Below are 23311 nucleotides of genomic sequence, written 5' to 3' on the forward strand. Positions count from 1 at the left end.
GCCCCACACCCCCTATTTTATTGACCTTAGAGACCCAAGAAGTGCCACACGAGTGTTATATTCAGCCCTTGGCTGAAGATGAACATTCAGAGAAATACGTGTTTTATGATTTTGAGACAAATCAGCAATAAGGTGTTAATTTACCTATTTTTGTATCTACCATGACTTTCAAGGGTTAAAGGTGGTCAGCAGAGGGGCCCAATTGTGCACTCCTCTTTCTAAAACACTTTAGAAAACCCCAATACAGAAACATAACATTTATAGCTCACAATTCTAGAGCCTATGACTCCTATCTTCTTTTGAACAAGGCGTTGCACCCAGTGTCATAGCTCAAGGTAGTAAGATCTTGTGTTTTGTAGACCCAGCCTTCAACCAGAGATACATTGACAGCTTAAGCGTCTTACCCATGCGATTGGCTCAAATGCCAGAGGCCTTTGGTTTTGAAAACTCTGTGAAAGGTTGGTTCCCTCATTTCTTCACATCTGAGGAGAATCTGCATTATATTGGATTTTATCCCAGCCCCAAAATGTATGGGTGTGATCAGATATCTCCCAAAGAGCGAGAGAGATTCATGGTACGAGACAGTATGTCATAGCACCTTTGATTTCCACAAAGAGATGGAGTCATACTGTGACAACGATGTAGTTATACTTTGTGAAGGATGCCTCAGATTCAGAGAAGAGGTAATCAAAGATGCAGGCATTGACCCCTGGAGTTGTACAACTATTGCATCGGCATGCATGAAAACCTATCGTACACACTATCTGCCTACAGCCTCTATAGCTATCCCCTCGCCTGACAACTACCGACGCCAATTCAAGTCATACTCTAGTGGGTCCTTTCAATGGTTGGAGTACTTGGCCCAGGATGAAGACATTTTTATTCAACATGCTTTGAATAGGGGTGAGAAGGCTTTTGGGCCTTATCATGTAGATGGATACACACAGATTGACGGTGTTGAGACCGTGTTTGAGTACAACGGTTGTTTCTTCCATGGGGGGGCACAAATCTTGCTTTGTGCCCCAGGCCATGTGTGTCCTAACCCAAAATACTTTTGGGGAAATGTACCAAGAGTTCCAAGACAGATTGGAATCTTTACAGGCCACTTATGGGTTGAAAGTGAATGTGATGTGGGAGCATGAGTGGGCCGTACTCAAAAAGTCTGATCCTCATGTTCGAGCCTTCCTTTCCAGCTTTGACACACCAGAACCATTGGAACCACGACAGGCCTTGTATGGAGGCCGTACAAATGCTTTGACATTGCGGTATTTAGCGCAACCCGACGAGACAATAGGATATGTACATTTTACATCCCTTCATCCTCATGTAATGAGTTCCTCGTGCTATCCTAGGAGGCATCCTGAAATTATTCACCGTAACTTTGACTTATCCCAAAACTATTTTGGTCTGATCAAAGCAACTGTCTACCCTCCTAGGGGTTTGTTTATAACAGTGTTGCCTTACAAGGGACCTCAAGGAAAACTTTTCTCTCCTCTTTGTCGCACCTGCAGTGAAAACAACAATCAGGAAAACCCTTGTGATCACTCAGATCAAGAAAGAGCCCTGACAGGTGTATGGGTCACAGTTGAATTCTCTAAGGCTCTAGAGATGTGGTATCGTGTCGCCAAATTATTTGAAGTGTGGAACTTTTCCAGGAAATCAGACACTCTTTTTAAAGAGTAAATAAAGACCTTCTTGAGATGCAAGCAAATGGCTTCAGGCTATCCTGCATTAGTCACAGATCAAGAGAGCAAAGACAAGTACATTCAAGACTATCATGACAGAGAAGGCATACTTCTTGACCCAGACAGAATAGAGGTCAACAAAACCAAAAGAAATCTGTCGAAATTCTACTTAAACTCTCTTTGGGGGAAGCTTTCCCAGAGAAGCAATATGCTAACAACGTAGATCATTAAAGACCCCAAAGAATATTTGGAATTAGTTTTTTCAGACCAGTACAACATTTCACATTTTTCATTCTTGAGTCAAGACATTGCCCTGGTGCAATGGAGATGTAACAAGAAGTGGGTTCTACCCCTGGGTAATGTAAATGTGTTTCTTGCAGCATTTACCCCGGCCTATGGCCGACTTGAACTGTACGCCCCCATGGAGCAGCTTCAGAGGCGGGTTCTTTACCACAACACAGACTCTGTGATCTATGTAAGCGAACAGGGTGATTGGAAACCCCACTTAGCAACTATCTGGGTGGTTTAACGAGTGAACACGGATATGGTGACCATTTTACAGAATGGTCCTCCTGTGGTTCCAAAATATATGCTTTTAGGACTAAAGACAATCATGTGGTGTTGAAAGCCAAAGGCGTGACTCAAAACTATGAAAGTGCCCAGCGTGTAAACTTGAAATCACACGCTTGGTCGAGGGGTTCATAAACGACCGGAATAGTGACTTGGAGATTTTGAGCTCCTACAAAAAGATTGTTAGGGATAAAAAAGGGCTTCCATCTGAGGAATGCCCCACTTACTAAAAGATTCAGGGTTGTCTATGACAAGAGACTGCTTTTGCCTGACGGGACCACATTTCCCTTTGACTACTGACTTATGTTACAAGCCCCTTGTGTCTTAAAGCTTCAGATATAATGGCTGCTGTAGAAGGTTTTGACCCCAGGTTGCAACTACCATTTTCGGCCTTAATCGCAGGCCCATCCAATAGCGGTAAAAACTGTTTTGTAAAAAGTATTTTAGAGAATTCTGAACATGTATTATCTCAGAAACCTGACAATATCGTGTGGTGTTAACAACCCTTGTATGATGAACTGTCGAAGGAAATAAAAATCACATTTGTTGAAGGAATACCAGAATCCCTGTCTGATGATGAACTTCTCCCTCCTCATAAAAACAATCTGCTGGTTTTGGACGATATGCTATTTGCAGGTAGCGAACATCCTGAAATTGCACAAGCTTTTACCCAATATACTCATCATAGAAACCCGTTCGTGCTTTACCTGGTGCAGAATGTGTTTCACCAAGGTAAAAAATAGCCGCACCATCAGTTTGAACGCCAATTACATGGTTTTGTTCAAAAGCCCTAGAGACAAACTACAAATTAACACTCTAGCTCAGCAGATGTACCCGGGATGGAAATCCTACTTCATGGAGAGCTATGAGGACGCTACCAAAGTGCCATAAATCGTGGACAAACAGCGGGAAATTATTTGGAAATGATTTGGATACGGCCATGAAGGATATTTTGAACCAAAAAGGATTGAACCCCTATAAAAAGGTCCAAAAATACACAAACCTCTTGCGAAGGTATTTGGCCTTGGTAAAACAAGGTGAAAGAGAGACCAACCATTTATCGCTTTCCCTACCGGACCCTTTAAAAGATGACGCACCTAGAGAGAGCCAAGCCCCTGTAATACCTGTACCTGCGATATTACTGGTTGAAGATCAAATGCCTGTTGAAAATAACATTATGCATGACATGTTGACACATGTTCCGGCACGTAACAGGAAAAATGTTAGATATATTATGAACAAGATAAAAGACTCAAAGGGGGACCACTACTTGGAATGACAAAGGAGAGTTTATCCTTCAGGGCGATGTTGTCAAGGGTTCCCATATGATGGACTTGCTTAAAAGTACCACTGCAGCCCACAAGGTTGCTAATGACAGAAGACCTCCCGGGTGGCGTCGGTTTCTTAAGGCCCTGGCAATCCTCAACATTCCCCTCTCTGGTGTACCAAACTATAAGCTTCGTCAACAGATTCAAACTTTAAAACAAAAACCTTCAACGAGCTACAGTACCCCTGATAGATGTCCCAACAACCCCTCCCCCCTTTGAAAAGGATGATGATAACTAATTTACCCCCCTGAACGTCTCCCAACCTTTTCCTAATCCGATCTCTCAGGGTGGTTAGACTTTTGAATAACTTTTGAATGACTATGATTAAATTCAATACATATTACTTAAAAAATTAAGCAATTTAACATTTGTGGCATTCTTGAAACATTTGACGTGAGCATACGCCTTGATTACACGGTCTTAAAGGACACATATTTGAACACAAAATGGCCACTCCGGCCATTTCTCAATAGGTAATTCATCACAAGCCCACACTCCACAAAATTGTTTTCCAATCAAGCGGCTTATGAGCCCCTCCAGCTCTTGGGTATTCATGTCTTTGCTCAACGATCCTTAATAATAATCCACTGAGACTTGTCTTCGGGCATTCACTTCCAAGATTGAATCAGAGCATGCATAAACAATCATGCTAACTGTACAGGCTAAAGGTGTACGGAAATGCATTTCCAGCCTGAGGTTACCTTGGGACACCACAGACAGATTTCCTGAGGTGTCATCATCAGGTGATAAATTGAAGCATACAATGTGTAACCCTCTGCAAAATAATTTCTGTCAATAAATCAAATCAAATCAAATTTATTTATATAGCCCTTCGTACATCAGCTGATATGTCAAAGTGCTGTACAGAAACCCAGCCTAAAACCCCAAACAGCAAGCAATGCAGGTGTAGAAGCACGGTGGCTAGGAAAAACTCCCTAGAAAGGCCAAAATCTAGTAAGAAACCTAGAGAGGAACCAGGCTATGTGGGGTGGCCAGTCCTCTTCTGGCTGTGCCGGGTGGAGATTATAACAGAACATGGCAGAGATGTTCAAATGTTCATAAATGACCAGCATGGTCCAATAATAATAAGGCAGAACAGTTGAAACTGGAGCAGCAGCACGGCCAGGTGGACTGGGGACAGCAAGGAGTCATCATGTCAGGTAGTCCTGAGGCATGGTCCTAGGGCTCAGGTCCTCCGAGACAGAGAAAGAAAGAGAGAATTAGAGAGAGCACACTTAAATTCACACAGGACACCGAATAGGACAGGAGAAGTACTCCAGATATAGCCCCCACACCACTAGAGGGATATCTTCAACCACCAACTTACCATCCTGAGACAAGGCTGAGTATAGCCCACAAAGATCTCCGCCACGGCACAACCCAAGGGTGGGGCGCCAACCCAACCCAGACAGGATGATCACATCAGTGACTCAACCCACTCAGGTGACGCACCCCTCCCAGGGACGGTATGAGAGAGCCCCAGTAAGCCAGTGACTCAGCCCCTGTAATAGAGTTAGAGGCAGAGAATCCCAGTGGAAAGAGGGGAACCGGCCAGGCAGAGACAGCAAGAGAGATCTTTTAGATGCCTCCCGGTAGCCAGGAATAGATTGTAAAATTCTCGCACAGATATGTTGTTATTAAATTGCGGTTGGAAAGCCGTAGCAGGGACCTGACGTCCGTCCTGACAGAGAGCTACATACTCTGCATTAAAATGTTGAGAATGAAAGTTTTTTTATGTAAGCTGCCCGTATACGAGGCGTGATCAACCAAACCTATAAACATTTAGCGGGGTAAAGGGCCTAGAAAAAGGTTTTCTTGACTGCAGATTCTACTGCCCACAGGTATGCAGAACATTCAGAACATCTGCTATCTGGATTTGGGTAAAGGAGAACCTGGAGAGGCTTGGGCGAGTAGCTGCGGGGGGGGCGGAGCTGTTGGCCGAGGTTGGAGTAGCCAGGCGGAAGGCATGGCCAGCCGTTGAGAAATGCTTGTTGAAGTTTTCGATAATCATGGATTTATCGGTGGTGACCGTGTTACCTAGCCTCAGTGCAATGGGCAGCTGGGAGGAGGTGCTCTTGTTCTCCATGGACTTCACAGTGTCCCAGAACTTTTTGGAGTTGGAGCTACAGGATGCAAATTTCTGCCTGAAGAAGCTGGGCTTAGCTTTCCTGATTGACTGCGTGTATTGGTTCCTGACTTCCCTGAACAGTTGCATATCGCGGGGACTATTCGATGCTATTGCAGTCCTTCCATCAGCAAGGGCATTGAAGATGAAACGTGGCTGGGTCTTTCAGCATGACAATGATCCCAAACACACCGCCTGGGCAACGAAGGAATGGCTTCGTAAGAAGCATTTCAAGGTCCTGGAGTGGCCTAGCCAGTCTCCAGATCTCAACCCCATAGAAAATCTTTGGAGGGAGTTGAAAGTCCGTGTTGCCCAGGAACAGCCCCAAAACATCACTGCTCTAGAGGAGATCTGCATGGAGGAATGGGCCAGAATACCAGCAACAGTGTGTGAAAACCTTGTGAAGACTTACAGAAAACGTTTGACCTCTGTCATTGCCAACAAAGGGTATATAACAAAGTATTGAGATAAACTTTTGTTAATGACCAAATACTTATTTTCCACCATAATTTGCAAATAAATTCATAAATATCCTACAATGTGATTTTCTGGATTTTTTTTCTCTCATTTTGTCTGTCATAGTTGAAGTGATGAAAATGATGATGATGAAAATTACATGAAAATTACATCATCTTTTTAAGTAGGAGAACTTGCACAATTGGTGGCTGACTAAATACTTTTATGCCCCACTGTATATTATGCACTTCCTTAGCCGAACAATGCTTTGCCGTTGTTGGCTCTGTACAAAAAGAGCGTCCAACAACTCTAACATTTTCAATTCCATTAGATCCCAACTTTTAAAAGGAATAAGCATGCGCAACATAAAATCACCACCATCACGAATGTTTTGGATGTGGGTTTCCTCGTTGCTGATATAGAACTCCACGCATCCACATGGAAGTCCATTCTTTCTTTGTATTTTCACCCTGTGAAATATTCTTCCTGAGGAGTCGGGGGTACCTTCCCAACGGGTCTCGTAGCCCGTGAACATGCTATACCCCTCTGTGATAACTCTCAGTTTGGGACACACCACCTTGTGAAAAACCTGCCAGTCTTCAAGCCCGTAGTCCACTCCTAAAGTCTGGTCTGTATATTCTTCTCCTTTGGCTACCGTATAGAGGTTCACTCTACAGGCCTGGTAATCAAACTGATAACCCCATAGCTGTCCATTAGACATCATCACATGATCTTTCAGCGCAGTTGGGGGCGGTATTGGGTTCTATACACATTTAAAAACGTTTTTTTTTGGCGCATTGTATATTGTTGCTTTTTACTCTGACCTTTCTCTATGTTTCAGCCGTGGTCCTGATTTCATTGTTACGGTCATCACTGCTTTGCCACTGATCACAAGATCCATGTTTAATTTCTTTAGTGGTTTATCATGGCCGCATGTGTTGTTCTGGGTCTTATTTATAATGCATCTGCTCCCCACAATATCCCCGGACATTCCTGTTTCACAGACAACAGTCCTAAGGTCAATAAAATAGGGGGTGTGGGGCCATCCTCTTTGAAATGTTCAAACACATACCCCCCCCAGTTCAACGAGGTCCCTACATATCAACGATCATGACAACTTCAAAGGAATAGATGCAATATATGCATAAATTAACACACACTCTAATGCTTGACAACAGGAACAGGATGCCCTTATATGGGCATAACCATATGATAACTTCACGCCAGGTTGTCCTGACCGGATGCCCAAATATGGGCATGCACACGGCACCCGGACATAGGGTCATAAATCAAACGTTTGACGCGTGTATTCTCTCTAGCTCAGTATAAATGGACTGTTTGATCTGTGTTTTAACAATAGGTAGTAGTAAATAAACCATGTCTTTATGTTTCAATGTCTCCTTCCCTTTATGTCTCTGTTTCTCTGATGGTTTCTGTCTCTGTTTCTCTGATGGTTTCTGTCTCTGTTTCTCTGATGGTTTCTGTCTCTGTTTCTCTGATGGTTTCTGTCTCTGTTTCTCTGATGGTTTCTGTCTCTGTTTCTCTGATGGTTTCTGTCTCTGTTTCTCTGATGGTTTCTGTCTCTGTTTCTCTGATGGTTTCTGTCTCTGTTTCTCTGATGGTTTCTTTCTTTTTGCGGTACTTGTTGTTTGTTGTCTCTACCCTCCTATCCCTCCCCTGGACTCTCAGACAAGTCATGGTAGTCCAGAACGCAAGGTAGTGTAGTGCTTCTCCTGCTTCTCTTCTTCTCTCCTCTCCTACTCTGCTCCACTTCTTCTGTTCTTCTCTCCTCTTCTTCTCTTCTTCTCTCCTCTTCTCTTCTTCTCTACTCCTCTTCTCTTCTTCTCTCCTTCTCTGCCCCTCTCCTTTTCTTCTTATCTTATTCTATCCTCTCTGCTCCTCTCCTCTCTCTCTTTCTCTCCTTCTCTCATTCTCTGCTTCTCTGCATTCAGTCAGTGTTTTTCCCCACGTACATTTTCCACCTCCAAAGTGCTTTTCCTCATTGTCTCCCGCATTCATCGTTATCCATTTTGCGTTGATACGTTGATAAAAGCACTCTCTTGCTCTTCCTCTCTCTCTATCTAACCTTTCTCCACTTTATTTCACTCTCTCTCTAACCTTTCTCCACTTTATTCCTCTCTCTCTATCTAACCTTTCTCCACTTTATTCCTCTCTCTCTATCTAACCTTTCTCACTTTATTTCTCTCTCTATCTAACCTTTCTCCACTTTATTCCACTTTATTTCTCTCTCTATCTAACCTTTCTCCACTTTATTCCTCTCTCTATCTAACCTTTCTAACCTTTCTTTCCACTTTATTCCTCTCTCTCTATCTAACCTTTCTCCACTTTATTCCACTCTCTCTATCTAACCTTTCTCCACTTTATTTCTAACCTTTCTCCACTTTATTTCACTCTCTCTTTTTTCTCCTATTTGTATCTCTGTCATCCTAAACAACTCATGATTGTATGATGTGCAAATTCAGCCAAGAACATTGCCAGGTTGAAATCAAGGTTGAAATGTGAAATCATTCCATGAGTCAGATATGTTGATTCAACCTTACAGACATCACTATTTCTTTGACTTTCTTTGACTATTTCTATGATGTTGTGATCCCGTCTAGCCAGTGTGCCTATGCAATTTACTCTCATCCAACATTTGCAAGACATCATGATGATATAATTATATTGAATCAGATATTCAATTGACATCCTGCTATATCATCTCTATATCTACCATCAAATGTAATTGGAGAAAATCTACAATAATGTGGCCATATTAACTTACAAAGACCACGTCTGAGACTAAACGTGTCCCTTTGTTATGACATCACAGTGCTGAGAACAAGAGGAGGACCAAGTACGTCCAGAGGAGTCTGAACCCAGAGTGGAACCAGACTGTCATCTACAAGAACATACACCTGGAACAGGTAGGAACACACACACACACATGCATGCACACACACACATATGCACCTACTAACGCATGCATCACACACACACACACACACACACACACACACACACACACACACACACACACACACACACACACACACACACACACACACACACACACACACACACACACACACACACACACACACACACACACACACACACATCATCATCATTAATGTTGAATGTTTATGTTAATCTTATTTCCAGTTGGATTGGTAGTTCTGAATCCTTAGGGTTGTTCTGACTATCCCTCTGCAGCCTTGGTTCCCATTACCAATCCTCTGAAGCCCATAGCACCGCTGACCTGGTTAGGTTAAACAACCCCCTTACAGACTACCAGTCACCAGAGAGAAACAGAGACAGAGACATCTTCATTCAACATAACAGTAGCAGCCCTTGCTTAGCTGCAATTCAGACAATGTAAGATGAGTGCAGTCTGTCCATACGGCAGTAGTGTCTCTAGTCTAGTGTCTCTTCTGAGAATCTCTGCTGTTAGCTACTCCTTTCTATTCTGCCCACTGAGATTGTAAATGCTGCTCTATTACCCACTCACTCTCCCACTCCCCTGCCAAGCACACACACACGCACACACACGCACACGCACGCACGCACGCATGCACGCATGCACGCATGCACACACACACACACACACACACACACACACACACACACACACACACACACACACACACACACACACACACACACAATTACCCAGTCCACTGACTGGCTGGTTGAGTGATATACAGTACGACTGCATGGGTGTTGTACCTGGCATAACTTGTTTAAATGTATTTGTTCATTTAATCACTTTTCGCTCATCCTCTCACTCTCTCTCTCTCTCTTTCGCTCCCCCACCTCTCTTTCTCTCTCTCTCTCTCTCTCTCCCTCGCTCCCCCACCTCTCTTTCTCTCTCTCTCTCTCTCGCTCCCCCCCCTCCTCTCTCTCTCTCTCTCTCTCTCTCTCTCTCTCTCTCTCTCTCTCTCTCTCTCTCTCCCTCGCTCCCCCACCTCTCTTTCTCTCTCTCTCTCTCTCTCTCTCCCTCGCTCCCCCACCTCTCTTTCTCTCTCTCTCTCTCCCTCTCTCTCTCTCGCTCCCCCCACTCTTTCTCTCTCTCTCTCTCTCTCTCTCTCTCTCTCTCTCTCTCTCTCTCTCTCTCTCTCTCTATCTCTCTCGCCCTCGCTCCCCCACCTCTCTTTTCTCTCTCTCTCTCTCTCTCTCTCTCTCTCTTTCTCCCCTCTCTCTCTCTCTCTCTCTCTCTCTCTCTCGCTCCCCCCTCCTTTCTCTCTCTCTCTCTCTCTCTCGCTCCCCCACCTCTCTCTCTCTCTCTCTCTCTCTCTCTCTCTCCCTCTCTCTCTATCTCTCTCTCCCTCGCTCCCCCACCTCTCTCTCTCTCTCTCTCTCTCTCTCTCTCTCTCTCTCTCTCTCTCCCTCACTCTCTCTGTCTCTCAGCTAAAGAAAAAGACTCTGGAGGTGACAGTGTGGGATTATGACAGATCTTCCTCCAATGACTTCCTGGGAGAAGTGAGTGTCTCCAGAATCAGACACACTCTGGTTTAGACGTCACATACATTTACTTCAGTCACCCCTTTACCCTAATGTCTCCTGATGCCATGTTTTTAAATGTTCTCTAGCCAAAAGCGGCTCATGTTTCCAGCCTTATTGCTCCCCTCTCAACAAGACTTTATTCAAAGCTAGTTTCATTGTTTGTCAGTCTATATAATGAATCCCACGGATCCTCTGCTAAATGGAGAAGGATCCTAATTGTTTATAATGTAGAATGGTGGTTTGTTCACAGCAAACCTCGAAATATACTGACTATACTAAACATTAGGTACACCTTCCTAATGTTAATTTTCTCCATCCCCCTTTTGCCCTCAGAACAGACTCAATTTGTTGGGGCGTGGAATCTACAAGGTGTCGAAAGTGTTCCACAGGGATGCTGGCCCATGTTGACTCCTATGCTTTCCACAGTTGTGTCAATTTGGCTGGATGTCCTTTGGTGGGTGGACCATTCTTGATACACACAAGAAACTGTTGAGCCTGAAAACCCCAACAGCCTGGTACCTACTATCATACCTCGTTCAATGGCACTTAAATCTTTTTTTCTGGCCCATTCACCCTCTGAATGTCACACATACACAATCCATGTCTCAATTGTCTCAAGACTTAAATATCCTTCTTTAACCTGTCTCCTCCCCTTCATTTACACTGATTGAAATGGATTTAACAAGTGACATCAATAAGGGAGCATAGCTTTCACCTGGATTCACCTGGTGAGTCTATGTCAGGGAAAGAGCAGAGCTCAGATTCACAAAACGTTCTAAGGAAGAAATGTTTTCTTAACTGACATTTTTTTCTTAACTATAGACTTAAGAAGAAAGTTAAGACAAGTTGCTATTCCTCAAAAAGATTATTGGAAACGTTCTAGCGCTACTTCTTATGTTACTCCTTTAGAAAAAAGTTAAGAAGAAATTAGATTCTGAAAAGAAAGTTATTTTCAAGGTAGCTAAACCCTTGTCTTAAAATAAGGGCAGTGAGAGAAAAAGCTCACGAAAGCAATTTAACATGTTTAATTCACTCACAAACTTCATGTGAAAGTTTCAGTATCGATTAGTTTAAACCCAAGAACATGTTTTCGAACAGTATTCTCAGTAGGAAATATGCTAACATGATTGCCATTGCTTAACTACATAGCCAGCTAAACCGTTGTCTAGCAACAATTATTTGGAAGAAGATATTTGAGAAGTCCGTAAGAAAATCACTAAATCGTTAGTTGGGGAATTGCACTTACAAACTATCTTATTCACTTTTTTTCTCAAGAAGCTTCTTAAGTTTTTGCGTAAGAAGTGTTTTGTGAATCTGGGCTCAGGTGTTTGTGAATCTGGGCCCAGATGTTCCCAGGTTTTTGCTTGTTTTGTATACTCAGTGTATATTTGCTGTGTTTTCTTATAAGTCTTTGCTTACACAAGCATACCTGTCTACTCTTTCTTTCTCTGTCTCTGTCTCTCTCTCGGTCTCTCTCTCTCTGTATCTCTCTGTATCTATCTCTGTCTCTCTCTCTCTCCAGGTGTTGATAGACCTGTCTAACACGTCCCAGCTGGACAACACTCCACGCTGGCTGCCTCTGAAGGAGCAGAGTGAGAGCATCGAGCACAGCAGAACCCACCACACCGCTCAGGGGCCTGGGGGGCCAGGAGCAGGGACAGGGCCGGGACAGGGGTCCGTAGCGGGGCAAGAACCAGGACAGGGCATGGGGCCAGGGATGGGCCAAGGACAGGGGCAGGGACAGGTACTGTACTGTATTCATTGTCTACTATCTATCCTTGCCATCATTGATTGTATCTTACTGATTATAATGCATATAGCACATTTAATTGAATTGCATTGCAGATGGGGGAGTGCCATGAGTCTCCTAAGAACTCTGTGATAAAGAGCAGGAGCCATGGGATCTTCCCTGACCCAGCAAAAGGTAGGAGCCTCTTCCAGCTGCCTTGTTGCTTTTAACTAACGCTTGCCATTGTGTGGTTTAGCCACTCAGTTGCTTTACAGTTTTTCTTCATTTCCGTTTTGCTGCTTGCCACTCTGTTGTCATAGTGAGAGAACATGTAGTCATGGTGACAGTTTTGCTAATGGCTGTCATAATTATACTTTTAGTGCCAGTCACTTATCTGTCTCAGTGCCCTCCATGTTGTGGTGTCATCCTTGTTTTTTGTCATGTAGCAGATGCTCTTATCCAGAGCGACTTACAGTTAGTGCATTCATCTTACGATAGCTACTGTAGGTGAGACTACCACATACCACAGTCAGAGTAATACAATTTCTTCTCAATAAAATGGCTATCAGCAAAGTCAGTGCTAGTACGAAAGGGTGGGGTGTTACTTCAAGGAAGTCAAGGTTATTCTATTTTTATGTTTTTGCCACAGTACAAATGTGTAACTACTACATGGCTCTTTTAGTGACTTTTACAGACATTCCCTTTATCTCCTCTATCTCCTCTCCCTCTCTCTATCACTACCTCCTCCCTCTCCTCCCTCCTCCTCCCACTCCTCCCTCCTCCTACCTCTCCCAGACATGCAGATGGTGACTCTAGAGAAATCCCACAGTAGTCCAGGCAGCTCTAAGTCGTCTTCAGACGGCCAGCTTCGTTCCCATGGTCCATCCCGCAGCCAGAGCAAGAGCAGCGTCACGCAGGCCCACCTGGAGGATGCTGGGATAGCTATAGCTGCCGCCGAGGCCGCCGTGCAACAGTCCCGCCTCCAACCAAGTAATCCCCACCCCTTCCTGTGACACACTTCCTCTCAGCTCTGCCACGCATGCTAGCTCATCATCTCTCCGTTTATATCTCCTCTTGTTCTATCACTCCTTCTTTTATCTTCTTTTCCTCTCCTTTCTGTTCTGGCCTTCTGATTGGTTCTTCTAAGCAATTAGATGGTTCCTCTAAGTACTATTCTGTTGGGTTTTCTTGTTTGCTCTAGGGGTGTAACACCCACTGATCTAGTCAGAGTCCATCACTAAAACATTGCATGGCAGATCTTATAGTAGACCCTGGCCTGTGGAGAAAACATCTCAATCTAAAATCTATATTAAAAATGAATTTATAAACTGCTGTTCTCACACTAAACACTGAAAATGTGTACGGTCCTCTGTTTCTCTGACGTTACTGTGACGTTACTGTGACGTTACTGTGACGTCTGCAGGGTTGGGGAAAGTAGGGCACAGCACCGTTTGGGCTCAGAGTGAGCAGATTTCCATCATACACACATCAGACACTCACAATAGCCCAGAGTATGAACAGTAACACACAGGACAGAGACGAAACAGCCACAGTTCCCAGTCTAAATAGAGTGAGGATATATATGTCTCTCTCCAACATGGTTTCTACTGTCTCCCAGTGTGATCCCCTATCCATCCTCCAGGTCTAGAAACCATGATAGAGCTTGACCCCCAGGTTGTGACATGCAGTCCCCCCCTCTCCTGGTGTTGGTTTGTGTGTCTGGTTCAATCCCTAACTGCCCTTTCATTGGAAAAGGTCACTGACCCCCGTAGGTGTGTGTGAGCAAGTGTGAGTGTGTGTGCATATGTGTGTGACCCCTGACCCCTAAATGTGTCCAATGTAATGATACAAACACCCTGAGATGTATAGTCTACCAGTAGCCCTTCCTCCCTTCCCACCCCCGACGTGATGAGTTTATAAACGCCACCTGGCACTGACCAGACACACCAGGAAGTACAGACACAGCAGCATGGGGGACAAAGGGCAACAGGAAACTGACTCTACACTCACCGGCCAATGAGAGTACAGAAAGGAGTCTGACCTTCAGGGGAACAGCAGTGTCTGGGGAAGGTGAGACAACAGGACGGGAGTATAGAAATTATAAACAAGAATAATATAATATAACCTCACTAATCAAACTTCAGGCCTTTCTCTCCTCTAGACAAGCATGGTATCATTAAGAAACATAATACAACTTAATGATCATGTAAACCATTTAGAGTTTTGATATATATGTGTAAATAGTCAAAAACGTCTCAATAGTTGCTTTGGTATTTATTTAAATTCATAATTAATGCTGCCTCCCTTGTGGCACAGTGGTCTTCGCAGTGCTACAGACCCGGGTTCGATCCCAGGCTGTGTCGCAGCTGGCCGTGACCAGGAGACCCATGAAATGACGTGCAATTGGCCCAGCGTTGTCCCTGTTAGGGAGGGTTTGGCCGTCCGGGCGCATGCACACTGACTCGTGTCGCCAGTTGTATGGTGTGGCTGGCTTCCAGGTTAAGCGAGCAGTGTGTCAAGAAGCAGTGTGGCTTGGCAGGGTCATGTTTCAGAGGACGCATGGCTCTAGACCTTCGCCTCTTCTGAGTCCCTATGGGAGTTGCAGCGATGGGACAAGACTGTAACTACCAATTGGATATCATGAAATTGGGGTAAAAAAAATTAAGTTAAAAATCATAATAAATATACCCATCTATTCAAGTAATTACCATAACTATTATTTTAGCATGTTTATAAATTATTATTATATTTATGTTACCTGTACGTACTTTGCTATTACATCATGTTTATTCCATGGTTTATATGTATCAGTAACACTTTACATAAATCGTTCAGTTATAATGCTTTATATCTTGTTAAAAGGATGTATGACCCTTTATAAGGGGTGAGAAGACATTGTAAAGGGGCCATACATGCTCATGACAGGTCTTACAATGCATTATAGCTACATCATGATGGATTGTTATTTCAGGAAAGTGTCACCCATGTTTGTTTTAGTCTGTTTGTCAGTAAATGTATTATTACCTGTAAGCTTAGGAAGGGTATGTTCATTAAACCCTTTTTTGTGGTTATGGACACCAGAAGGAAAAGCTAATGGAGATCCACATAATCAAATAAAGAAACACTGTGACCACCGATGTAGCTACAACATTTACATTCACATTCATATATGAGAATAGTAGTAACCTTTTTTATATTATAGTTTAAAGAGTATTATGGACACACATTTTCAAGGTAGTGAAATTAATCTCACTTTCTCTCCCTCCTACACTGACACACATGCCGTCATTCACTGCCCTTCCTCTCTCTCCCTCTCTCTCTCTTTCCCCCGACCCTCTGTAGGACCAGGCCACAGGTTGGGGGATGTGTCTGGGCCGGTGGTGTCCTCAGCCCCCAGTCTGATGGAGGGGTATGGGGGTCTGGATGGAGACGAGGGGGCTGGCACAGGGGTGGACAGTGCCATCTTCCAGGTCCCATGCATGTGAGTAAACAGCCTGTTTGTGTGGGGTGGTGCTAGCGTGATGGGTGACCTCACCTAAGACCTGAAGACTTGTGTTAAATGTGGTGGTGGATGATGTATCACATACATGTTTTGTATCTGTGGATCTAATGTGTGTTCATTTCCAACAGAGGGAAGATCATCCCCAACGGTCCTGACAAGTTTGGGGGACTGCCACTCTCGCTATCAGACAGCGAGGGTAAGACTGTGTGTGTGTGTGTATGTTTGTGTGTGTGTGTGTGTGTGTGTGTGTGCGTGTGTGCGTGTGCGTGTGCCAGTTTCTCCCAATAAACTTTGTCTTTACATGTCTGCCATCTGCTGGACCGAACAGGAAATAACACCAACAGCCTCTAAATGCCTGGTCCCATACATAGGAAGTAACTATCTTGCTCTCTGTGTCTTAACTATATCTAGGAGTCAGATAGCTCAGGTGTCATGGTGCCTCTCTCTTTCTCTCAGTTTCTCCAGTTTCACTCCATAACAATAGACTAGAGGCCATCTTAGTGCACAACTGGGCAGCCAGTTCAAAGGTTCATTATCATTGGCAACTGACCTCTCGAACCTTTACTGGAAATGAGCGTTCCCAACCTGACCTCTAACCGAGTTACAGCCAGAGTGACGTGGCGGAGAATGGTTTTGGGTTCAGAACTGAGTTTAGTGAAACTGGAGTGAGGAGAGTCCTCCCCTGGATCCATTTTGGTGCAGGCAGTATGTCAATAATGCGTTGGTGTTGAATAATTTACATCTGCAGAGAGGAAGGATGTGTGTATCTCGCTGTAACTTCGCCTGTGTCTCTCTCTCACTCTGTCCCTTGCTGCCAACCCCCTTGTTCCCTCCTACCCCTTCTGTCCCTCCTCTTCCAGGGGGTGGGGGTAAGACCCAGGTGATGGGGGAGATCAAGGTTGCTCTGAAGAAGGAGGTGAAACAAGAGGGAGACCAGCTGATCCTGGAAGTCCTACAGTGTAGAAACATCACTTACAAATTCAAGAGCCCAGACCACTTACCAGGTAACTGTGTGTGTGTGTGTGTCTGCCTCACTGATCATCTGACTGTGTGTCTGTCTGTCTGCCTCAATGACTGTCTGACCGTCTGACTGTGTGTCTGTCTGTAGATCTCTATGTGAAGCTGTATGTGGTGAACGTGGCGACTCAGAAGAGGATTATCAAGAAGAAGACCAGAGTGTGTCGTCACGACAGAGAACCCTCCTTCAACGAGACCTTTAGGTTCAGCCTCAACCCCACCGGACACTCCCTGCAGGTAACACACACACACTCTAACACCTTGTGTTGTTTTACTCTGGTGTCCTGCTTTATGCAGACTTTTTATTGTTCCAACAGCCCCTATGACTGTTCTGTAATACCAGTACTTTTCACACACACGCATGAACGCACACAGACAAACACAAACAAACACTACAAGTATGTGTGTGTGTTCCCCCTGTCCCTAGTTGTTCCTGGTGTCTAACGGGGGTAAGTTTATGAAGAAGACCCTGATAGGAGAGGCCTACATCTGGCTGGACAAGGTGGACATGAGGAAGAGGGTGGTCAGCTGGCACAAGCTGCTGGTCAGCTCCACACACAACCAGTCATGAGAGATCGACTTGAGAGGACACCGAGGGGTCAACCAGAGGTCAGTGAAGATCAATGAATACTCTTGGTCAATGGCTGTTCTTTGTCAAGATGAGGAGGAGTTGAGTTACACAGTGCCCTTCATCCCCTTTGTGTTATTCTGTATGAAAAGAAAAGAGAGGGGGAGGAGAAGAAGAGATAAGAGGGAAGGAAGAGGGGTTGCGGGTACGGACATGCCCAGAAAGAACTGATCCTCCTGTTCCCTCTCCCACTGCCATACATGGACTGTACCCTGATTCTTAATTGGACCAAAGACTGTCAGAGACTGTGCCCTGATTGGATAGACTGCCAGCACACACACACACACACACACACACACACACACCAAGGAATGAAGAAGTCCTCCACTGTAAGAGGACACACACATCTCACCACCTCTCAGCTCTCTGCTCGACATGTCGGATGCAAAACCTGACGTCAAACAGGACTGGGCAGCAATATCACAAAGATAGTTACCATGATGGAACTACTCATTTCTGTTCTGTCTGGATCTGATACGGTTGTTTATGGCTTATCAGATCATTATCATTATTGTGATTGATCTGTGAAAATGTCAGTCAGTCAGTCAGTCAGTGAGTGGGGTTCAAATTGATGTATTTGTTTGTGTGTTTTTGTCCTTGGCTGCTTGAAAAGTATGGAATGTTTGTTGTAAGATTCTATTTATGTTGTGTACAAAAAGTACAGTGCAATTATATGGTTGATAAGTAATTAACGAAACCTGACCATACCTGAACGCTCAAGTCCAGTAGGTGGCAGTAATGTACCGTTACAGTTTGTTGCCAACAGCCATAAAACTCCAATTTGACCTTACCTGGATAGATGTACATGTACATTCAGATTTAGATAGATATATGTCAGAATATGAATCATATCAGAGACACAGTGTACAGAGAAATGTTATTTATGACCATAGATACATATATTACAGACGATATGAGGTGTCTCCTCATGTACAGTTTATTCTAAAGACTACATTCTGTACAGACAAGGGTATGGAAGGAGCACAGACAATCCAATCCCTTTAGCTCTGGTGTTATGCAGTTATACTGGGTGTTATACAGTGGGAAAATAGGAAAATGCAGTTCAAATGGTGAATGTAGAACTCATAGCACAACTGAGACATTAGAGGAGAACTACTACATGGATATCCCTCATCTTACAGGTGGGGAGAAGAGAACAGATAGAAGAGGATGTCAGGTCCCTTCCCTTCAAACTCATTTCAGTCTGATATATTGTGTTGTGAGACAGCAGTGTGTAGGAATCTTCCGTCCCCTCCCCTCATTATGTCCTGAATGTTACTCACTGAAGAAGATCCCATGATTTTACTGGACTCATCAGACTGGTTATGTTTTTGTGATGTCTTACGCACATGTGACTGGAGGCTTAAACAATCGTTTTGGTTCGAGAGCAAAACCGAGATTGCTGGCCACCTTGACCAACCTGCAATCTGACAGAGGGGTGTATAGCCTCTCTCAGGTGAGTTGCTTTGCTCCCCTGTTTGGGCTGCTGGGCTGCTCACCTATTCTATGTTAAAGCAACAGTTAGACACACCTGTCCTCTGCGTGTGTGACATCACAGTCTGGTTCTGTAAAAAAAAAAAAAAAAAAAAAAAAAGTTTGTTTAACAGAACACTCAACATCTTGCTGTAAACAGTACACTGTAAACAGTACACTGTAAATTGTACACTGTAAACAGTACACTGTAAATTGTACACTGTAAACAGTACACTGTAAACAGTACACTGTAAATTGTACACTGTAAACAGTACACTGTAAACAGTACACTGTAAATTGTACACTGTAAACAGTACACTGTAAACAGTACACTGTAAATTGTACACTGTAAACAGTACACTGTAAACAGTACACTGTAAATTGTACACTGTAAACAGTACACTGTAAACAGTACACTGTAAACAGTACACTGTAAATTGTACACTGTAAACAGTACACTATAAACAGTACACTGTAAATTGTACACTGTAAACAGTACACTGTAAACAGTACACTGTAAATTGTACACTGTAAACAGTACACTGTAAACAGTACACTGTAAATTGTACACTGTAAACAGTACACTGTAAACAGTACACTGTAAATTGTACACTGTAAACAGTACACTGTAAATTGTACACTGTAAACAGTACACTGTAAACAGTACACTGTAAATTGTACACTGTAAACAGTACACTGTAAACAGTACACTGTAAACAGTACACTGTAAATTGTACACTGTAAACAGTACACTGTAAACAGTACACTGTAAATTGTACACTGTAAATTGTACACTGTGCAGTTAGTGTCAGTGGATGTAATGCGACAACACAGTGAACCAGCCTTTGTCACTGCCTCTGATCAAAGCTCTAAGTCATTACCTATGTCCCAGTCATAACATGGCAGGACACACTGATACACACTGATATACAGTCCAGATCTATGGGCTCAGAACCATATGGCGCTACTGTTGTTAGTATATTATTATTGCCAGTGATCTATATAGTGGATCATAGTGAACAACTTCATCAAGTGACCCTACAGAGCTAGTACCCTCAACCATACTGTCAGTGTCTGAAGGCATATCACTGAGCAACTAGGGAGGACAGATGCAATTTCCTAATAAATTAAGTCCATATCAGAGCCTCGAAATTCAGACACTGAGTCAAGATGTCACAAATGTTCATAAGACAAAAAAACGTGATTTTAAAGAGGGTTAGTTTTACAGAAAATGATATTGTCGTGCCAACCTTGTTTTGTATGCAAACCCATTGGTTTTGTTGAAGTCATTCTATGCAACATAGACCTTGTGTTTGAATGCATTTTCTTAACATGTAATATCAGTGAACATTGTGTCTGAAAATATGTATCTTATGAATAGAATTTTAATTTATTTTGGTTTATATATTATTCAAGAAAAGGATAAAAAAAAATAGAGAGAGATTTTTTTACTACTTAACAGCTGTTATCATGTACATGAAGCTTGTGTGCACTTTAGTATGACATCGGTGATTGATTTCATTGTCCTGTGTAACGTGTCATGACATGCAAGTTTAAGTATCTGTTCCAGTTAGTGTCTCCATGTTGAGATGATGTTGAGTCATGTTATCTGTGCTGTAGGAAGAAGTTTAGACACCACTCTTTTTGATTTCCAAGGCAATAGAAAAACAAAAAACAACATCTACATTCACAGACAATTTAAGGTACATAATTGCTTCACAATGCACAAATCTAAGGAGACATCAATCTGTATGTTTGATACAACCACCAACACATGTATGTATAAATCAATGATGATGAGTCCGAGGAAAAATAATGAGAGGTTATTTTCAATGCCCAACTCCAGGACTGTCCAACAACCCTGAATGGTCTCCTTAGATTTCCCTGAGCTAGATAGTTAATATACATTGTTCCTAAGTCCGTTGCTAGTAACCGTGAAACCAATCAAACGTGTATCTGTTGGGTGTGAATGTGGCAAACTCATCTGATCTGTGTAAATACAAAGTGTTTTTATTTTCTACAGAGATTGATGAATCATATTGTCTGAAGTTCGAGCATGTGAGTGTAAAAAAAAGAAGACTCAAACCTGTCTGTCTGTCTGTCTGTCTGTCTGTCTGTCTGTCTGTCTGTCTGTCTGTCTGTCTGTCTGTCTGTCTGTCTGTCTGTCTGTCTGTCTGTCTGTCTGTCTGTCTGTCTGTCTGTCTGTCTGTCTGTCTGTCTGTCTGTCTGTCTGTCTGTCTGTCTGTCTGTCTGTCTGTCTGTCTGTCTGTCTGTCTGTCTGTCTGTCTGTCTGTCTGTCTCTAGTGGTGTGTGTCTGAGGTACTTATGTGATCAGACTGTGTTGTCAACCCATGGGTGTCTGACTGTACAACCATGTCGCAGACGTCACCGAGCCAACCTGGATGTTGCATGTTTTGTTGATGGTCTGTCAATATTTTTGCTTCCAGATTATGTTTAAAAAGAGAGAATATGTATAGTTTTATCGGAAATGGTATTCCGACTGTATAAAGATTATGCTTGTAAAATTGTCTTGTTTTTCATTCAGTGTAAAAATGGAGAATCTAGCGTTCTGGTTTTGTGGTTGTACACAGGATGTGTTGAGATATTATTATGCAAATTGTGCTGTAAAAACCGGCTGTTTACCTAAAGTCTAAAGAATAAATATAAAAAGAGATTTATTCCACAACCTTAAAGGACTTTTGGTTTCATATTTGAGTGTGTTATGTAATCTGCAACTATTATTTTTCCTTCGGCTCTTATATGTACATCCACCCTAGTCAATTGTATTCAATCAAACTTTCAGCACTACACGTATTCCTGTATATTCACTTCATGTCCATCAGGTGGCAACATCCTCTCAGTAATGGCTCCTAGTGGACTACAGTTGTGTTTCCCAACCCTGGTCCTCCAGTACCCCCAACAGTACACAGTTTCATTGTAGCCCAGGACAACCACACCTGATTCAACTCATTGAGGACTTGATGATTAGTTGACAGGTTGAATCAGGTGTGTTTGTCCAGGGTTACAGTAGAAATGTGGACTGTTGACGGTACTGGAGGACCAGGGTAGGGAAACACTGGACTAAAGAACAGAAAAATAGAAGTTGTACATGCAGACGTGCACAGACACACACACAGCTTGCACGCACGTAAACACACAGAACAAAGACTTGTGTGCTGTGCTGAGAGAGTGTGTATAGCAGGCATTGGCCTAGCACCTCTGCATCCCCAGTCTAGAGACTGGCGGCTCCATCTCGGTCTATTGTCTGTCAAGGCCTCCAGCCTCCTATCTTTCAGCACTATTATCTCCTTCCTTTCTCTCTCTGCTTATTTCCTCTGTCTCACTCTCCTCTCTATGTCTCTCCTCTATATGTCTCTCCTCTATATGTCTATCCTCTCTGTCTCTCCTCTCTATGTCTCTCCTCTATATGTCTATCCTCTCTGTCTCTCCTCTCTATGCTAATGGGAGATGAGAGAGAGATAGGATGAGGGAGATGGTGTGTGTGGTTGCTAAGCAACGATTGATAACCAAATCCCCAAGCATCCCAGATGTGTTGCCCTGCCCTGCCTCTGGGTCGGACTATCTGACTGGCTCCTCTGTTGTCCAACCAGACATGGACTCTGAGAGCCTAATAATTGGAACTAGATCACATAACACAGTCTGGCTGTCACCTGAAATACTGTATAATAGATACAGTAGATTGGTCACATTGTTTTCTCAGCCCATTTTATTTTAAAATCTACCACCAATATTTTAGACAACCCATAGGCAAAACATATAGAGTAGGTGATTGTGTGATTGCATATTTACTGTAACCCCTGCTGTACATAATGCTTGACTTGTTGGCATAATAACCAAAGGCTATGTAGGCCTAGCTTTTGGCACAACATCATTGGCTCGGTAGCCATTATGTCACTCATAGTGCTTGTAGAGGTAGGGAATCTTGTAAAACCCTTTAGATGGATCACGTTGTGAAGAATTTGATACTGTAAATCGCTATCTCATAACAGTCTGTTCAATGGTGCGATCAATAAGTTATCAGTCACCGCTGTCTTCTGACGAGTCTGCTACCTGTCACTCACACTGTCGCTATGTCTCTCTGTCTGTCTGGGGGATTGATGATGATTGGTAAGGACTCCCCGAGAAATTATTTTACATCAAACTGAGTAAAATATGATGTGTGTGTGTGTGTGTGTGTGTGTGTGTGTGTGTGTGTGTCTGCGTGCGTGCGCGCGAAAGAGAGAGAAGTCAACCCAATAGAACATCCCTGATAGGCTATGTATCTGTGACTA

At 43.4% G+C, this 23311-nt stretch overlaps 1 protein-coding gene across 4 annotated transcripts in view; it reads left to right on the forward strand.

Moving 5' to 3' along the window:
* The window catches only part of LOC112219239 (protein piccolo), a 49034-nt gene extending 38428 nt beyond the window's left edge, over window positions 1-10606 (forward strand). For 3 of the 4 annotated variants that reach the window (XM_042301566.1, XM_042301568.1, XM_042301569.1), the window contains 2 exons: window positions 8998-9091; window positions 10575-10606. The gene's annotated coding sequence lies outside the window, so the exon portion shown is untranslated. Of the gene's footprint in view, window positions 1-8997; window positions 9095-10574 lie in introns of those variants that run through there. The other variant, XM_042301567.1, reaches the window with a different exon arrangement.
* The last annotated feature ends 12705 nt before the right edge of the window (window positions 10607-23311 follow it).

Source organism: Oncorhynchus tshawytscha, linkage group LG19 (assembly GCF_018296145.1).
Source record: "Oncorhynchus tshawytscha isolate Ot180627B linkage group LG19, Otsh_v2.0, whole genome shotgun sequence".
NCBI classification, from domain to species: domain Eukaryota; kingdom Metazoa; phylum Chordata; class Actinopteri; order Salmoniformes; family Salmonidae; genus Oncorhynchus; species Oncorhynchus tshawytscha.